At 48.1% G+C, this 19,188-nt stretch overlaps 2 pseudogenes; both read right to left on the bottom strand.

Moving 5' to 3' along the window:
• Window positions 1-4,749: 4,749 nt before the first annotated feature.
• LOC100459414 (protein LSM14 homolog A-like) overlaps window positions 4,750-19,188 on the bottom strand; it is a 34,215-nt pseudogene continuing 19,776 nt past the window's right edge.
• LOC129051786 (protein LSM14 homolog A-like) lies at window positions 10,596-12,688 on the bottom strand (annotated as a pseudogene).

Below are 19,188 nucleotides of genomic sequence, written 5' to 3'. Positions count from 1 at the left end.
GTAGCTGGGACTACAGGTGCTCACCACCACATCCAGCTAATTTTTTTTTTTTGTGTATTTTTAGTAGAGATGGGGTTTCACCATGTGGCCAGGATGGTCTCGATCTGTTGACCTCATGATCTGCCTGCCTCGGCCTCCCAAAGTGCTAGGATTACAGGCGTGAGCCACCACGCCTGGCCTGTGTTTGTTTTTGAGACAGAGTCTTGCTCTGTCACCCAGGCTAAAGTGCAGTGGCGCACTACCCCAGTTCACTGCAACCTCCGCCTGCCAGACTCAAGCGATCTTCGACCTCAGACTCCTAAGTAGCTGGAACTACAGGTGTGCACCACCACACCCGGTTCATTTTTGTCTTTTTAGTAGAGATGGGGTTTCACCATGTTGCCCAGGCTAGTCTCGAACTCCTGGGCTCCAGCGATCTGCCCACCTTGGCCTCCCAGGGCTCTGGGAAAATAGGCGTGAGCCATCGCAGGCAGCCAGTCATAGCACTTTTTATCATTAGGATGATTCCTCTTTCTTCTCATTCTTGGACACTCACCCCCCAGTGCCTCATCTGCCAGAGAGGGTTTCTACCAGGGCTGTACTGGGAGTTAGGCTTGAAAAGAGGAGGAAGGCACCACCTTCCTGGGTCTCGTGAGTCTGCTCAGGGCTGTAACCAGCAGGGGAGGGTCCAGTGTGAACCTCATGTCTGACAACTCTACAATGAATCTGTTTTACACACACGGAGGCGGCGGCTCAGGGCTGACCATAAACCTGAGTCAATGAGCAGAGATATCCCAGTGCCATCCACAAACACAGGGGATGAGGAGCCACAACTTTCCACTTTCACCCCAAACCCCGACCCCTCCCTGACTGTGAGGGCCCTAGGGTTCTCCTCTGTCTCATATAGAGGCAGAAACCTCCCTTTTAGTGATTCCCTGACATTGCAAGTCACCAGCAGCCACATTGCAGGTCACCAGCAGCCACATTGCAGGTCACCAGCAGCCACTCGGCTCTGACCTCGCTGCTTCCTGAGGTTCCCTGCCTGTGTCAGAAGTTTCATTTCTCATTTCCTTCTACGGCTGCATATTTCAATTAGTCAGGGTTCTCTAGAGGGGCAGAACTAACAGGATAGGTGTATATATAAAGGGGAGTTTATTAAGGAGTATTGATTCACACGATCACAAGGTGAGGCCCCACAATAGACTGTCTGTAAGCTGAGGAGCGAGGAAGCCAGTCCAAGTCCCAAACCCTCAGAAGCAGAGAAGCTGACAGTGCAGCCTTCAGTCTGTGGTCAAAGGCCCCACATGGGAAGGTCAGGGCTTGGCAGAGTGGGAGACGGACCTGGCTGGGCTGGGGGTGAGAGCAATGCAGGTTCCATCCTGTACGGCCCACTCCCTCCCCCAGACCCTGTTGTGCTGGGGAAGGGAGGGTTGTAAGGAGGACACCAGCCCCAGATGGAGGCACTAAGACAGGCCCCTCCTGTCAGATGAGGAGACCCAGAGCAGGAAGCGGGTGTTTACCTGGTGGAGCAGCAGGAGGACAGCTGGGGAAAACACAAGGTCCCAGGTTCCCTTCCCAGACCTGCTTCTTCCAGGCTGGGGGGCCTGGGGCAGGCGATTCCCCCCCGAGCCTCAGTTTGTGCATCTGCGAAATGGGTTGTGGGGTTGGCAATCCCATGTTGCACGACTGCTGTGAGGGTTGGAGCTCATGAAGACCCAGCACACGCCTGCACACAGTAGGTGCTCACATCAGTGATGTCATCCTCATTCCCGACATCATCACCCGCAAGGTCTGGGAAGATACCTGGGGGTTGTAACTGGGGTCTCATTGGCTTTTGTCCTGCTGCTCATCCTCCTCCTCCAATGTCGGCATCAGAGCAAACACAGGACATTGGGTAAGTAGGGAATGGGGGAACCTGTGGACCCACCGAGGGTGGGCTCAGGACACCAACCAAAGGGGAACCAAACACACAAGAAAGTCAGCTTAGAAAAACAGCTCCAGAAAGTCCCAGCTGAAAAATCTAGAAAGAGAATAAATGAGAGCGTATGTGCAAGTAATTTATTCTTTGGGCTTTTTATTTTATTTTATTTTATTTGAGACATGATCTGGCTCTGTCACCCAGGCTGGAGTGCAGTGGTGTGATCTCGGCTCACTGCAACCTCCACCTCCCAAGATCCTCAATGATCCTCCTACCTCAGCCTCCTGAGTAGCTGGGACTACAGGCCCCTATCATCACGCCAGGCTAATTATTTTTTTGAGGGGGGAGAGATGGGGGTCTCGCTATGTTGCCCAGGCTGGTCTCAAACTCCTGAGTTCAAGCAGTCCACCCGCCTCAGCCTTCCAAAGTGCTGGGATTACAGGCATGAGCCATTGGGCCCAACCTCTTCAGGCCTTTATAAATGTATCTAGTATTTAAAACATCTATGCAAGCTGGGTGTAGTGGCTCATGCCTGTAATCCCAGCACTTTGGAAGGCTGAGGCAGGTGGATTGCTTGAGCCCAGGAGTTTGAGAGGACCCTGGGCAATGTGGTGAGACCCCATCTCTACAAAAAAAATTAAAAATGCAAATAAGCCAGGTTTGGTGGTGTGCACCTGTGGTCCCAGCTACTCAAGATGCTGAGGCAGGAGGATCACTTGACCCTGTGAGGTCAAGGCTGCAGTGAGCTGGGATCGCACCACTGCACTCCAGCCTGGGCGACAGAGCGATACCTTGTCTCAAAAAAATATATATATATATAACATATATGTTATATATATGTTATATGTCTATTATACATATAACATACATATAACATATATGTCATATGTTATATGTATAATAGACATAACATATATGTTTATATGTTATATGTATAATAGACATATAACATATATGTATCTATGTATATATGTATGTTATATGTATATATGTATCTATGTATATATGTATGTTATATGTATATATGTATATATTATATATGTATGTTATATATACATATGTATATATGTATATATAACATATATATGTCATATATATTATATATAACATATATAGTCATACATATTATATAACATATATATGTCATATATAATATGACATATATATATGGGTGTGTTTTCAAGTTTCCTTCTTTCCCCTAAAGTCGCATGTACAGGGTGGGTGGTTCTAAGGTTCCCAGGGCTGAGACTCTGTCCTCCTTCACCCAGCCCAGAGAGAGGCTGATTTCCAACATCCTGCAGGGGCTGTGGAGCCAGAGCCCAAGAACAGGGGCCTGCCGAGGAGGTAATTCTGCCCGAAGACCCCAGACTCCCAGACTCCCCCACACCACACTCTCGTGTCCTCCCCCAGGTCCAGCCCAGCTGCTGACATCCAAGAAGAAAACCTCAGTGAGTGAGAGGAAGAGGGGGTGCACCTGGGGTGCAGATGGGGGCCCTGCAGTTTCAGTAGTAACAGGAAGGGGCTGGGAAGGGGCTGGGGCTCAGGAGAACATGGTTCACTTCATACTGTGGAACCTCGGGGACATCACACCCGCTCCCTAGATCTCAGCAGTCCCACTGGGAGCAGGACAGGGGCAGGTGGTACTGGGAGATCCTAGCGAAACTTGCCAGGAGAGGAACCCCTTGCTTTGCCCCAGCAGACCCTGCCGCAAAGCACACACAGCTCAGGACAGGGTGGAGCTGGACAGTCATTGTGAGAAACACGCTCACCCATGAAAGCCCAAAGAATGCACTCAGAGGCACGAACGACAGGCAAAGTGAGACTTTTTTTTTTTGAGACGGAGTCTCACTCTGCTGCCCAGGCTGGAGTGCAGTGGCACGATCTCGGCTCACTGCAAGCTCCGCCTCCTGGGTTCCAGCGAATCTCCTGCCTCAGCCTCCCGAGTAGCTGGGATTACAGGCAGGCACCACCACGCCCAGCTGATTGTTTTTGTATTTTTAGGAGAGATGGGGTTTCACCATATTGGCCATGCTGGTCTCACGCCATTCTCACGCCATTCTCCTGCCTCAGCCTCCCGAGTAGCTGGAACTACAGGCGCCCGCCACCACGCCCAGCTAATTTTTTCGTATTTTTAGTAGAGACGGGGTTTCGCCGTGTTAGCCAGGATGGTCTCGATCTCCCGACCTCGCGATCCACCTGCCTTGGCCTCCCAAAGTGCTGGGATGACAGGCATGAGCCACCGCGCCCTGCCTGAAAGTGAGATTTTTAATAGGGTCTTGCAAGATTGGGTGTCTGCTAGGCAGGCCCCCCCCCCCCGCCCCGGCATTCACAGCAGGTAATTTATCTCCTAGCACGCAAGTCCCTCCCCCAGTTCCTCACTGCTGAGTACTATGAGGTTACAATCTTCCCAGATTTTGCCTGAGTTTCATTATCCCCCTTATAAGGTTACACCCCATCCCCTTCCCCGCTTAAGTTGCGATTTCCCAATAACAAAATTTTTTTCCCTTTCATGGGCTGACCCCCCGCCCCTACATTCTGTTCACTTATTGTGATTTGCTAGGAGCATGAGCCGGGCGGTTTGTTACATCCGCAGACTGGCTGCCAGTGCTTAGATTTATCATGCCTTGAAAATGGACCATTTAAAATGTGTTTTCACAAATTCCCTTCTCTTTTTTATTTACTTCCTTCGGTCTCATTTTCATTTGAACACTTCTGGGGCTTGAATTGCTTTAGAAGTTGTTTACTTTCTTTTTTTTTCTTTTTTTTTTTTTTTGAGACAGAGTCTTCCTGTGTGGTCCAGGCTGGAGTGCAGTGGCGCCATCTTGGCTCACTGCAACCTCTGCCTCCTGGGTTCCAGCGAATCTCCTGCCTCAGCCTCCCGAGTAGCTGGGATTACAGGCATGCACCACCACGCCCAGCTGATTGTTTTTGTATTTTTAGGAGAGATGGGGTTTCACCATATTGGCCATGCTGGTCTCAAACTCCTGACCTCAGGTGATCCACCCACCTCAGTCTCCCAAAGTGCTGGGATTACAGGCATGAGCTACTGCACCCAGTCAAATTTTTCACTTTATGGCTACATAGTAGGTGTATATATTTATTGAATTACTTTTCGATGGTATTAATTCAATTTACTATTTTTCACCTTCACGATGTCTGTCTAATGCATTTCAACAACTGTCTATTCTTTCCTCATACGGTTGTCATTACTGTGGGGTGTCCCCTCCCACACACCTGGCCTTCCATAAAGGGTTTCTCCCACGGCTGTCCAGGCATCAGCCTGATGAAGGGGATTGTTGCCGCTGCTCCTGCCCCACTCTCCCAAACTTAGCGTCAGCTCAAGATTGTGCCCAGCAGGGATGGGACCAACGCCAGCCTCACACTCACCTGTGGGGCAGACGCCCATGTCTGACCACCGTGGGTTGAATCTGTTTCTCACACACAGGGGAGGGGCTGAGCGCTGACCATGGACTCCAGTGAGTGAGCAGAGACCCCCCAGCGCCTGTCCACACACACAGGGGAGGGGGAGCCACAGCTTCCAGCCTCACCCAGAGCCCTGACCCCTCCCTGCCTGGGAGGACCTGGGGTTCCTCTTCTGTCCCACACGGAGGTGGGAGCCTCCTCCTCCCTAATGACCCTGGGTGGTCCCAGACACCTGTGGCCACTCAGCATTGAACTCTGCTCATTGAAGGGGATGCGTCTCAATGTGAGGAACTGTTCTTCCTCTTTCCGTGCCTGTGGCTGTGATGATCTGCATATTTCAGACGCATCACAAGGAGAATTTCATGGTATTTGGAGCCGATGTGGGCTCTTGAGTGGGGGCATCAGTCATCCTCCTCGACTGTGGAGCCCAACACCAGGATCCTCTCCCATCCCCATCCTATGGAGAACCTATGGAAGTCCTGTGGATGTCTTATGGAGATACTATGAAGGTCCCATGGAGGTCCCGTGGAGGTCCTATGGAGGCCCTGTGAAGATCCTATGGGGCTATGGAAGTCCTGTGGATGTCTTGTGGAGATACTATGAAGATCCCATGGAGGTCCCGTGGAGGTCCTATGGAGGCCCTGTGAAGATCCTATGGAGATGCTATGGAGGTCCTATGGAGATCCTATGAAGATCCCATGCAGGTCCCGTGGAGGTCTTATGGAGGCCCTGTGAAGATGCTATGGAGAACCTATGGAGGTCCTGTGGATGTCTTATGGAGATACTATGAAGATCCCATGCAGGTCCCATGGAGGTCCTATGGAAGCCCTGAGAAGATGCTATGGAGAACCTATGGAGGTCTTGTGGAGGTCCTATGGAGAACCTATGGAGGTCTTATGACACTCCTATGGAGATCCTACGGAGGTGCCATGGAGGTCCTATTGAGATTCTATGGAGGTCCTGTGGAGGTCCTATGGAGGTCCCATGGAGGTCCTATTGAGATTCTACGGAGGTCCTGTGGAGAACCTATGGAGGTCCTATGGAGGTCCTGTGGCGGTCCCATGGACATTCTATAGAGGTCTTGCTGATTCTATGGAGATTCTAGCACTTTTCCATGCATGAGGTTAGGAAATAGACGTGGGGTTTCAGGATAGGAAGTCTAAGGCCAGCACTATGTTTTCTGAGGAAACTCAAAGTAAATAGTTTCTTCTTCCAGAAGAAGCCCAAATTTTTTTTTTTTTTTTTTTTTTGGAGGCAGAGTCTCGCTCTGTCGCCCAGGCTGGAGTGCAGTGGCGCCATCTCGGCTCACTGAAAGCTCCGCCTCCTGGGTTCATGCCATTCTCCTGCTTCAGCCTCCCGAGTAGCTGGGACTACAGGTGCCCGCCCCCATGCCCAGCTAATTTTTTTTGTATTTTTTTAGTAGAGACGGGGTTTCACCGTGTTAGCCAGGATGGCCTCGATTTCCTGACCTCGTGATCCACCAGCCTCAGCCTCCCAAAGTGCTGGGATTACAGGCGTGAGACACGGTGCCCAGACAAGAAGCCCAAATCTTATATGGCTGCTAGGGACACATAAGCATCTTCTTCGCAAACGATGGAACAAACTTCACACACTTCTTCACACACTTCTTCCTCAGTAAGGCACAGAGACACGAGCAGAAAGAAAGCCGGTCAAGGAAAACAAAGCCTATGACTGGCAGCCAGCCAGGCAGACACACATACAACACAGACACACACACACACACACACACAGAGTCAGGATCCTACAGATAAAACTGAGATGAAGACAGACACCAGCAGACATGCAGAGTACTCCTCAGTACAAAGGAAAAGAATACTTTGTTCCTTCCCTGTGCATAGTATAAGCATGTCTTGTGCACGACAATCAAAAACTCTTTATCTGCAGATGTCTACAAGAAACATTCCCTCTCAGCCCAGCTGTGCCCCCTAGTGAGTAAGGTTGGAGAGCATGTGACCTTGTTCTGCAGCTCTGGAAGCTCATTTGACCTTTGCCTTCTAACCAGGAAGGGGAGGCCCCTGGACGCTGGCTCACTGGGGTGCAGAGACAGAGTGGGGCATTCAGGCCAGCTTCCCTCTGGGTCTTGGGGCTGCTGATGGAACCTACAGATGCTGCAGCTCTCTGTCCATGGCTCTGCCTGTGAGTGCCCAGTCCTGAGTGACCCACTGCACCTGTTATGGGGGGAGCCCATGCCTGCTGCATGCCCTGCGAAACACTAAATCACGGAGCCATGTCTAAGGGACAGTCTGCTGGAGACATGGGGATGTTAGGGATCCTGGATGCCCAAGACCAAGGGAACCCAACCTCCTGCATCAGCATGACCCGGATGTGAGACATGGAGTCAAAGGAGATAATTTTAGAGCTTTAAGATTGGACTGCCCTCCTGGATTGAGGCTAGCATGGGCCCTGTAAGCCCTTTGTTTTGGCCAAATTCTCCCATTTGGAACGGCTGTATTTACCCAATACCTGTACCCCTATTGTATCTAGGAAGTAACTAGCTTGCTTTTGGTTTTACAGGCTCATAGGTGGAAGGGATGTGCTGTGTCTTGCAATTCACCTGCCGCAGCCTCCCAAAGTGCTGGGATTACAGGTGGGAGCCACCCAGCCCCGCCTTGATAGTCACATTTTGATTATGCATCCGCCAATTGCTAAACATTGGGGTCGTTTTCACTATTTACCTATTATGAAAAGTGACACAAAACAACACACATTTTATATGATTCCATTTATACGAAATGTCCAGAGTATGCAAATCCATAGAAACAGAAGGTGTATTCCCGATTCTTAAGCTGAGGGATGAGGAGAATTTGGATGATGACTCAGGGGCTTTCTTTCTCAGGTCATGGAAATGATCGGGAATTAGATACAGGTAGTGATTGCACCAAAAAACACTGATTTCTGCACCTTAAAATGGTGTGAATTCTATCCTGTAAGTAAATCAATAAACACATACCTTATCTATATCCAGGTCTCTGCCCAGACTTTGGGAAGCTGGAGACTTTCGCCACAGCCCTAACAGAGAGGAAAACTCAGATCGGCTCCATCGTGGAAGCTTCTCCTGAGACCATCAGACACCTGAGTTCTAGGAGCAGCTGAACAACCTGAATGCCAAAGAGGGGAGCGTGTCATGACTGGTTCCACGGAGACAGAACCCACAAGGGTGGGAGGCTGCTGTACACACTGAGAGGGGGACGTCAGTTAACAGTGAATGCGGGAGCCAATGTTTTCTGGTTCTCCAGAGATCAAGATACACCTGGGGACCTAAAACAGAGGGGCACTGTGCACTCACCCACAGGTTCGTTCCCATGGGTCTCAACTCAGCATTCACAAGACTGATTGGGAGCAAGGTGGAGACCCCACATTAGTGATCAGACAGAAAAGAGCTTCCATTGTGCATGGCCTGACATCTCATTTCCCATCCAGGTGCTTCTCTCACATGGAGGAAAAGACATAAGCCATGGGAAGAGGCTCAGATAATTCTGCCCACCTCAGATCCCAGGTAATGACTCATTGTGGCCGGAAGATGGTGGATCATAACATCCCTCTACCCTAGGAGGAGTGCAGAGAACAAATCCTGGACCATGATCCTAGACAAATACCATTGGAGATATGCAAATTGGGAATAGGGACAGAAAACCCGTCCCCACCAAACAAACCTACCCAATAGAATGCAGCTGCCATGAGAAGCGGGGACAGAAACATGGAGACAGCCCCACCCTCAAGGCCCAGGCACACAGAAACTGCCCGAGACTGAGGCTAGAGGAGGACAGGAGAGAAGTCTGCTCTCGACCAGGAGCCTCTCCTGAGAAGCAAGCAGGAGCACCCACAGCTGGGGTTAGGGGACCAAAGTATCCGCTGATGACTTGGTTAATGCAGTGAGCGTCAGCCAGCTCTGTGTCAGCAGCCCCAGTGCATGCTGGAAGGGCCCAAGAGTGTGGTGGCCATGGAGCAAGAAAAAAAGGACATGCTGCCAAGCGCGGTGGCTCACGCCTGTATTCCCAGCACTTTGGGAGGCCGAGGTGGGCGGATTATCTGAGGTCAGGAGTTCAAGACCAGCCTGGCCAATATGGTGAAACCCCGTCCCTACTGAAAATACAAAAATTAGCCAGGTGTGGTGGAAGGCGCCTGTAATCCCAGCTACTCCAGAGGCTGAGGTAGGTGAATCAGGGGACAGAGGTTGCAGTGAGCCAAGATCGCACCACCGCACTCCAGCCTGGGCGACAGAGTGAGACTCCATCTCAAAAAAAAAAAGAAAAGAAAGGAATCAAAGAAAAAAGGACATGCATTGAACCAACACCAGCGACTCCCTCTTACCAAGGACCAAGTAGCCACCACTGTCGCTGAGAGTCTCACCCGTGACCAGCAGAGCGTTCTGGATGTGATGCCTTTGACTGGACCAGCGAGTCATCTGGTGGCTGCTTGACGACACGACGCACATTCCACCAGGAGGGGGCAGCAAATCCTCCTGACCCGGATGGACGCTGGCGCGGAGATGGGTTCCTCAGCACCACAGACCGGGATGGACTGTGGCTCTCCGCCAGGAATCAGAGGCTCCCACCTGTTTAAATGGAGCATCTCATGACTTAATCTCAGATCGAGGGACCTACACGCCCATGAAATCAGTGGGGCAATGAGAACAGGGCCACGCGATATCCTGGGGATGACCTGAGATAGGACGCGTGCCATGTAGTGGTTGGGTGCTGCTGGGGCTGACAGAGCATCGGAATGGCCTCTTACAGTAGATGCAAGAAACAGTTTGTGGATGAGACTCTGCATTTTAGGTGCTCTCTGACGGTGTAAGAGACATAGATATAAAACATATAGATAGCTGTAGACAATATACATATTCATATGAACGAACGCTAAATGATGCTATGTCTTTTCCTTCTAATATTTTTGTTCTTATTTTTCTATAATGGGCTCTGCAAATGAAAATGCTATGTCTTTTCAGAGGTAGAACACACGGCCTGGGAAAGGAAAGGAGCGCATCATCAACAGCACCCATCACCACCCTTCCAGGTGACCCACTGGGGAGATAAGCACATCCTGGGCCTGCAGTTTAGGTGATTTGGGGTTAGATGATCTGCCTGGTGGGAAATTACTACCAGGGAAGAAAATAAGGGTTACCCTATGCCAAAAGTGATCACTTTGCCCTTTTCTTTTTTTTTTTTTTTTTTTTGGCTAACTTTAGAATATTTTTTTAAAAATTAGTTGCTTTTTATACAACTTTACAAAGTTTTTAATGTTTCTTTGCCAATGGAATATAATGGAATTTTACAACTATATAAAAAAGTTACGTTTGCCTAAGAAACAGTATTTACCGTGTGTACACAGCTGACTGACAAAATTCTCTACCATCCAGCACCCTAATTGACGAAATAAGCTACTTCATATTACAAGATTCCCGAAAAGAAAGGAGGAGAAAGATACACACACACACACACCGTCCTTGGCTCAGAACACAGTATCATGGCCCTATCTGCAGGCAATCTGCAATTACCAACTACAATTCAGTGATTAAAAAAATTAAAAAAAAAAACTTTCAGTGATGACACAATACTTATAAGTCCCACTGAACTACTGCTTTAGTTTAACTATACGTAAGAAATTATTTAACCTTCTGCTATTCCAAATATATTTAATCCTCATGTCTTAAGATAAGTCTTCCTCCCCCAAAAACTAACTGCATTTTATCTCTGAAATTAAACGGAAAAACAAACAAAAAACAAAAACCCAGTGCTGATGGCAAACGTACAGCGAATTCACTTCTTCGTTCTCCACAGAGACTGAAATCAATTTCCAGGACCATGAAGAGCTAGAAATTCACCTATTTTCAGAGACTTGTTTGTAGACTATGCAGCAGCTCTCTTGTCTTTCTTTCAAAAAGCAGTACTATCAATTCAGACTTTTTAGGGGCCAAAGCTGTGCTTTTCCTATATTCAAAATCTGCAAACTCCCGGCCCCTGGAACCTCCTCTGAATCCACCGCGAAATCCTCAAGGGGTGGTCAAGGTACCACCTCTGCCACCACCACGCCCTCTGCCACCACGGAAACCAAGACCTCCTCTGCCTCTGTATCCCCCACGGCCACGGTTTGGACAAAGTAGGATTCCAAATGTTTCAGCATTTAATCTTCTTCCTTCAGCCCAGGTTGGTCTCCGTTCTCTATTGTCATCACAAGAAATATTATCAAAGAAGGATTTAGTTTGGTCATAATAGCAATTAGGTCCAAGTGGATCTTCTTCATCAGCATGTCCTTCACTGTTTTGGGTATCAACTCCTGAGTCTCCTTTATCTTCACCATTTACAGGCTTCTCTTGTTTCTCAAGTTTATCTTCTTTTAATTTAAGTTTATTATGAAACTCTCTGCCCATCTCTTCCTTGTTGAATTGTGCATTTGCACTTTCAAAGTCAAAGTCTTTCTCAAATTTCATTGGCCCATCTCGCCAAATACCAAATCGTCCCCTGCCACCCCGACGACCCCCACGCCCTCTCCTAGGCCCTGAAGGAGCACCTGGAGCTACTTGTCTCTTGTTATCATTTCTGAATTGCTCATTTTCTGGCCTTGGAACGTTGTGTGCTTCAGCTCACCTCTGCTCCTGATTCTCTATTGCTTTTTGGCTGGTAGACGGCAAAGGCCTGGTTGATACAGGACTCCTTCTCCCAACAGGTGCTGCAGCAGGTCAGTGGGCCCAGGCGGTCTGCACTCCTTTTTCCATGGTTGGGCTTCTTCTCAAAGGGTCGAACTGAGCACTTGAACGACCCTGAGATAATTGTGTTTTTAGAGATCTTGTATCCTGTGTAAAAGCAGAACCAACCGCAATACGCTGGGGCAAGGTACTAACTACTGTTTGATATTTCTGTTCCAAAGGAGGTCAAAGAGCTTCCAGCAACACCAACAGCACCAAACTGCTGCCCCACTAAGGAACTTGGACTGAACTAGCTGGATGTGGGCATCCTGCAGAAAGGCCCATAAGAACCCATGGACTGGAATGAAGAAGTCCATGGGGCTAGGGGGAACTGAACGATAGCTGGGTCTTGAGGCCAAGAACACCGTGGTTTTGGTGGCTCGCAAACAGTGAGGTGTTTCATGTGACTCCCACGGAATATAATATATTCAAAGACTCCATCTCGAGGCGGTATTGGACCATCTGTCGGTCTGTCTTCCGGACCAAAGGATCGAACTTTGGCGAGGGCTGCCGTGGAGTGTTCGGTGTCGACGGTGTAGAGGATGCCCTCGTGGCGGATCTCCACCTTGGACAGGAGGCTGATGCTTGCTGATGTCAAAGGTGCCCCCGCTCATGGCGCCGGCGCCGCCGCCGCCGCTCCGGGCCGCCCACAGGGAGGCAGATCCCAAGCCGCTGCCGCCCGCTCCGCACCCCCCCTCCGCACGCCCCCTCCGCACCCCCCCTCCGCACGCCCGCTCCGCACGCCCCCTCCGCACGCCCGCTCCGCACGCCCGCTCCGCACGCCCCCGCCGCACGCCCCCTCCGCACGCCCGCCCCGCACGCCCCCTCCGCACGCCCCCTCCGCACCCCCCCTCCGCACGCCCGCTCCGCACGCCCCCTCCGCACGCCCGCGCCGCACGCCCGCGCCGCACGCCCCCGCCGCACGCCCCCGCCGCACGCCCGCGCCGCACGCCCCCTCCGCACGCCCCCTCCGCACGCCCCCTCCGCACGCCCGCTCCGCACGCCCCCGCCGCACGCCCCCGCCGCACGCCCCCGCCGCACGCCCCCGCCGCACGCCCGCCCCGCACGCCCGCCCCGCACGCCCCGTCCGCACGCCCCCTCCGCACGCCCGCCCCGCACGCCCGCTCCGCACGCCCCCTCCGCACGCAGGCTCCTCCTTCACTTCAGACCCCACATGGCGGCGGCGGCGGCTCCACGACCCTTCCCCAGCCTCCCGCCCTCAAGCCCCTTTGCCCTTTTCTTTTTGCGGCTCCTGCAACCTCTGCTTCCCGGATTCAAGTGATTCTCCTGCATTAACCTCCAGAGTAGCGGGGATTAGAGGCGTGTGCCAGGATGCCCGGCCAATTTGTTTTTTGTTTGTTTTTCTGAGGAGAGACAAGGTTTCGCCATGTTGGCCAGGCCGGTCTCAAGTGATCCACCCGCCTCGGCCTCCCAAAGTGCTGAGATTACAGGCGTGCGCCACCGCGCCTGGCCACCTTCGCCCTATTCTTTTTATTTTCTTTATCACAGTAGAACAGCAGGTAGGAAGAATTACGGGCAGCGTAGATCACTCACTGGGCACTGATGGAGGCTCCACAGAGAACACAACCATGATGGGTGTTGTGGGTTGCATTTTAACCCCAAAAGGACATGTCGGAGCCTTCACCCCCGTACCTGTGAGTGTGAACTCCTGCAGAAACAGGGTCTTTAGAGATGTGATTAGAGGGTGGGCGCTGTGGCTCACGCCTGTAATCCCAGCACTTTGGGAGGCCGAGGCGGGTGGATCACGAGGTCAGGAGATCGAGACCATCCTAACTAACACGGTGAAACCCCGTTTCTACTAAAAAAAAATACAAAAAAAATTAGCCGGGCGTGGTGGCAGGTGCCTGTAGTCCCAGCTACTCGGGAGCCTGAGGCAAGAGAATGGCTTGAACCTGGGAGGCGGAGGTTGCAGGGAGCCGAGATTTCACCACTACACTCCAGCATGGGCGACAGAGCGAGACTCCGTCTCAAAAAAAAAAAAATAAAATAAAAAAGAGAGATGTGATTAGATAAAGATGCAGTCATGCTGGATGAGGACAGGATCTGAATCCAGTATCACTCACGCCCTAATAAGACAAGGACAAGACAAGACGCACAGGGAAGACTGCCATGTGCAGATGGATTTATATTTACCATCAAAGTTGAATCATTAGGGGCCGTTATACATTCAGATATGTTTCTGTTCTCTTCTCATATTAGAACTCCTAGAATAGTAAATATAAATAAATATATTGGCCGGGCACGGTGGCTCATGCCTATAATCCCAGCAGTTTGGGAGGCTGAGGCGGGCAGATCACTTGAGGCCAGGAGTTCGAGACTCACATGGTCAACATGGCAAAACCTCCTCTCTACTAAAAATACAAAAATTAGCTAGGCGTGGTGGCACGTGCCTGTAATCCTAGCTACTCAGGAAGCTGAGGCGGGAGAATCGCTTGAACCTGGAAGGCAAAGGTTGCAGTGAGCTGAAATCGCGCCACTGCACTCCAGCTTGGGCAACATAGGAGTGCAGATATCTCTTTGATAGACTGATTTTCTTTCTTTTGGGTATATGCCCGGCAGTGGGATTGCTGGATCATACGGTACCTCTAGCTTTAGTTTTTTGAGGAACCTCCAAACTGTTCTCCGTAGTGGTTGTATTAATCTAGATTCCCACCAAAAGTATGCAAGGGTTCCCTGTTCCCCACATTCTCGCCAGTATTTGTTATTGCCTGTCTTTTGGATGTAAGCCATTTTAACTGGGATGAGATAGTATCATTGTAGTTTTGATTTGCGTTTCTCTAGTGATCAGTGATGTTGAGCACCTTTTCATATGCCTCTTTGCCATCTGTATGTATTCTTTTGAGAAATGGTTATTCAACTATTTTGCCCATTTTTTGATTGAAATATTAGATTTCTTCATATAGTCTTTTGAGCTCCTTATTTATTCTAGTTATTAAACCCTTGTCAGATGGGTGGTTTGCAAGTATTTTCTCCCATTCCATGGGTTGTCTCTTCACTTTGTTAAGTGTATCTTTGCTCTGCAGCTTCTTAACTTGATTTGACCCCATTTGTCCGTTTTTGCTTTGGTTGCTTGTACTTCTGGGGTATTGCTCAAAACATTTTTGCCCAGACCAACATCCCAGAGATTTCCCCCAGTTTTCTTGTAGTCATTTCACAGTTTGAGGTCTTAGACTTAAGTCTTTAATCCACTTTGATTTGATTTTTGTATGTGGCAAAAGATAGGGGTCTAGTTTCCTTTTTCTGAATAGGGATATCCAGTTTTCCCAGCACCATTCATTGAAGAGACTGTCTTTTGCCAATGTATATTCTTGGCACCTTTGTTGAAATCCATACACTTTTGTGTACGGATTTGTTTCTGGGTTCTCTATTGTGTTCCATTGGCATATGTGTCTGCTTTTATGCCATTACCATGCTGTTTTGGTTACTATAGCTCTGTAGTATAATTTGAAGTCAGGTAATGTGATGCCTCCAGTTTTATTCTTTTTGCTTAGGATAACTTTAACTGTTCTGGGTCTTTTGTGATTCATAAATTTTAGGATGTTTTTTCTATTTGTGGGAAGAATGTCATTGGTATTTGATATGGATTACTTTTAATCTGTAGATTGCTTTCAGTGTATGGACATTCTAACAATATTAGTTCTTCCAATTCATGAACATGGAATATTTTTCCATTTTGTGGTGTCCTCTTCCATTTCTTTCATCAGTGTTTTATAGTTTTCTTTATAGAGATCTTTTACTTCTTTGGTTAAGTCAGTTCCTAGGTATTTAATTTTACGTCTGGATATTGTAAATGGGATGAGCTTTTTTTCTTTTTCAGGTTGTTGACTGTAGATATATAGAAATGCTTCTGATTTCTTTTTTTTTTGACAGAATCTGGCTCTGTCGCCCGGGCTGGAGTGCAGTGGCACGATCTTGGCTCACTGCAACCTCTGCCCCCTAGGTTCAAGCGATTCTCCTGCCTCAGCCTCCCGAGTAGCTGGGATTACAGGTGCCTGCCATGGCACCCAGCTAATTTTTGTATTTTTAGTAGAGATGGGGTTTCACCATCTTGGCCAGGCTGGTCTTGAACTCCTGACCTCGTGATCCACCTGCCTCAGCCTCCCAAAGTGCTGGGATTACAGGTGTGAGCCACTGTGCCTGACTAGAAATGCTTCTGATTTCTATATGTTGATTTTGTATCCTGCAACCTGACTGAATTTGTTTATCAGTTCTAATAGTTTTCTTGTGAAGTCTTTAAATATTTCCAAAGATAAGATCATATCATCTGCAAACAGGGATAATTTGATTTCTTCTTTCCCAATTTGGATGCCTCTTATGTCTTTCTTTACTCTGATTGCTCTAGCTAGGACTTCCAGTGCTATGGTGAGTAACAGTGGTGACAGTGGGCATCTTTGTCATGTTCAGGATCTAAGAAGACAGGCTTTCAGTTTTTCCCCATTCTGCATAATACTAGCTGTGGGTCTGTCATATATGGCTTTTATTATGTTGAGGTATGTTTTGACTATCCCCAGTTTTTTGAGGGTTTTTATCATAAGGGATGTTGAAATTTACCAAGCACTTTTTCAGCATCAATTGAAAGGATCATATGGTTTTTATCCTTCATTCTGTTGTTATGATGTATCATATTAATTGATTTGTGTGTGTTGAACCATCCTTGCCTCCCAGGGATTAAATCCCGTCTGATCATGCTGAATGATGTTTCTCATATATTGTTGAATTTGGTTTGCTAGTATTTTGTTGAGGATTTTTGCATCAATATTCATCAGAGATATTGGCTGTAGTTTTCTTTTTTTGATGTGCCTTTATGTACTTTTAGTATTAGGGTGATGTGGCCTTGTAGAATGAGTTTGGAAGTATTCCCTCCTCTATTACTCAGAATAGTTTGAGTAGCGCTGATTTTATTTATTCTTTAAATGTTTTGTAGAATTCAGCAATGAAACCATCAGGTCCCAGGCTTTTCTTTACTGGGAGACTTTTCATTACAGTGTCCATCTTGTTACTTGTTATTGGTCTATTCAGATTTCTTCCCGGTTCAATCATGGTAGGTTACATGTGTCTAGGAAATTGTTCATTTCCTCTAGATTTTCCATGTTATTATTCCTTTCTCAAATATTTGGTAGAAATCAACAGTGTACCCATTTAGGCCAGATTTCCCTGTGGAAAGATTTCTGAGTGTAGGTTGAATTTCTTTTTTTTTTTTTTTTTTTTTTGATGGAGTCTCCCTCTGCCGCCCAGGCTGGAATGCAGTGGTATGATCTCGGCTCACTGCAACCTCTGCCTCCCGGGTTCACACGGTTCTCTTGCCTCAGCCTCCTAGGTAGCTGGGATTACAGGCATGCACCACCTCACCTGGCTAATTTTTGTATTTTTAGTAGAGGCGAGATTTCACCATGTTGGCCAGACTGGTCTTGAATTCCTGACCTCAGGTCATCTGCCCGCCTCAGCCTCCCAAAGTGCTGGGATTACAGGTGTGAGCCACCACACCTGGCCTATAACCCATGAATATTTAGAATGTTATTTGTTTCCAAAGTATTGCTTTTTCTCTAAACGTCTTCTTATTGTTGGCTGCTAATTTAATTGAACTTCTAATCAGGAAACATTACCTGTAGTAACAGTTTGGATGCTTACCTTGTTGTCTAAAAATGATAGATATGGCCGGGCACAGTGGCTCACGCCTGTAATCCCACCACTTTGGGAAGCTAAGGCAGGCAGATCATGAAGTCAGGAGATCGAGACCATTCAGACCAACATGGTGAAACCCTGTCTCTACTAAAAATACAAATAAAATAGCTGGGTGTGGTGGCCCACACCTGTAATCCTAGCTACTTGGGAGGCTAAGGCAGGAGAATTACTTGAACCCAAAGGTGGCGATTGCAGTGAGCCGAGATCGTGCCACTGCACTCCAGCCTGGCGACAGAGCAAGACTTTGTTTCAAAAAAAAAGATAGATATTTCTGATCAATATGTTTTCATAAATAAGTATTCCTGGCCTCACACAGTGGCTCACACCAGTAATCCCAACACTTTGGAAGGCCAAGGTGGGCAGATCCCGTGAGCCTAGGAGTTTGAGACCAGCCTGGGCAACATAGCGAAACCTCATCTCTACAAACAATGCGTGTTAAAAAAAAATTTAGCCGGGCAAGGTGGCATGATCCTGTAGTCCCAGCTACTCAGGAGATAGTTGCGGGAGAATCACCTAGGCCTGGGGAGGTCGAGGCTGCAGTGAGCTGGGATAATGCCATTGTACTTCAGATGGAGCAACAGAGAGAGACCTTGTTTCAAAAAGAAATATATAAAGAAATATGCATTCCCACTTAGTTGCTGTAAGTATATTCCAGAAATGTTTCTATACAAATTTACATAATATATAAACAATCGAAACATCATATTTGCACATGAGATTGAACATTTGTGCCATTCAACTCTCACAAATATTTTGTTCACTTAATCTATCAAAGTCTGATCAATATTTCTTCAAATCCTCCATTGTGTCTCAACTGATGCTTTGTAAATTTTAAGGACGTGATTGGTTGAGTGAAAGTGTATAACTTTCTCTTCTTCGCAGATTGTTGATTTAAAAGTATGAAATATCATCTATTTTTCTTTTCAAAGGCTGTTTGTGTTAGTATTGGTTTGCTGTTGCTGCCATAACAAATTATACATATTGAGCAGCTTCAGCAACACAAACTCATTATCTCACAGTTCTGAATATCAGAATTCTGAATAGGTCTTTTAGGACAAAATCAAGGCCATAACGTGGCTGCATTCCTTTCTGGAGGCTCCAGAGATGCAAATCCATTTCCTTGCTCTTTCAGATTCTTAGTAGAAATGCATATACTTGTATATACACAGATTACAGATAGATCTATGCTTATTAGTTTTTTGTATGTACTGTTGACTTCTTTTATTCACAGTAGCATCTCATCTTCTCCATTTGGGGTTCATTATTCCACTCCCTGATTTACATCGTTTAGTATTGCTTTCAGAAAGAGCCCACATGCAAACATATCTGCAGCCTTGCAGCTCTAGCGATGCCTGGTTCTCTCTCTCTCTCTCTCTCTGTCTCTCTTTGTGTGTGTGTGTGTGTGTGTGTGTGTGTGTGTGTCTCCGTGTCTCCCTCTCCTTCTCTCTGTCTGTCTCAA

The sequence above is a fragment of the Pongo abelii genome, chromosome 20 (assembly GCF_028885655.2).
Source record: "Pongo abelii isolate AG06213 chromosome 20, NHGRI_mPonAbe1-v2.0_pri, whole genome shotgun sequence".
Taxonomy (NCBI): Eukaryota; Metazoa; Chordata; class Mammalia; order Primates; family Hominidae; genus Pongo; species Pongo abelii.
This window is presented reverse-complemented; position numbering and strand designations above follow the sequence as displayed.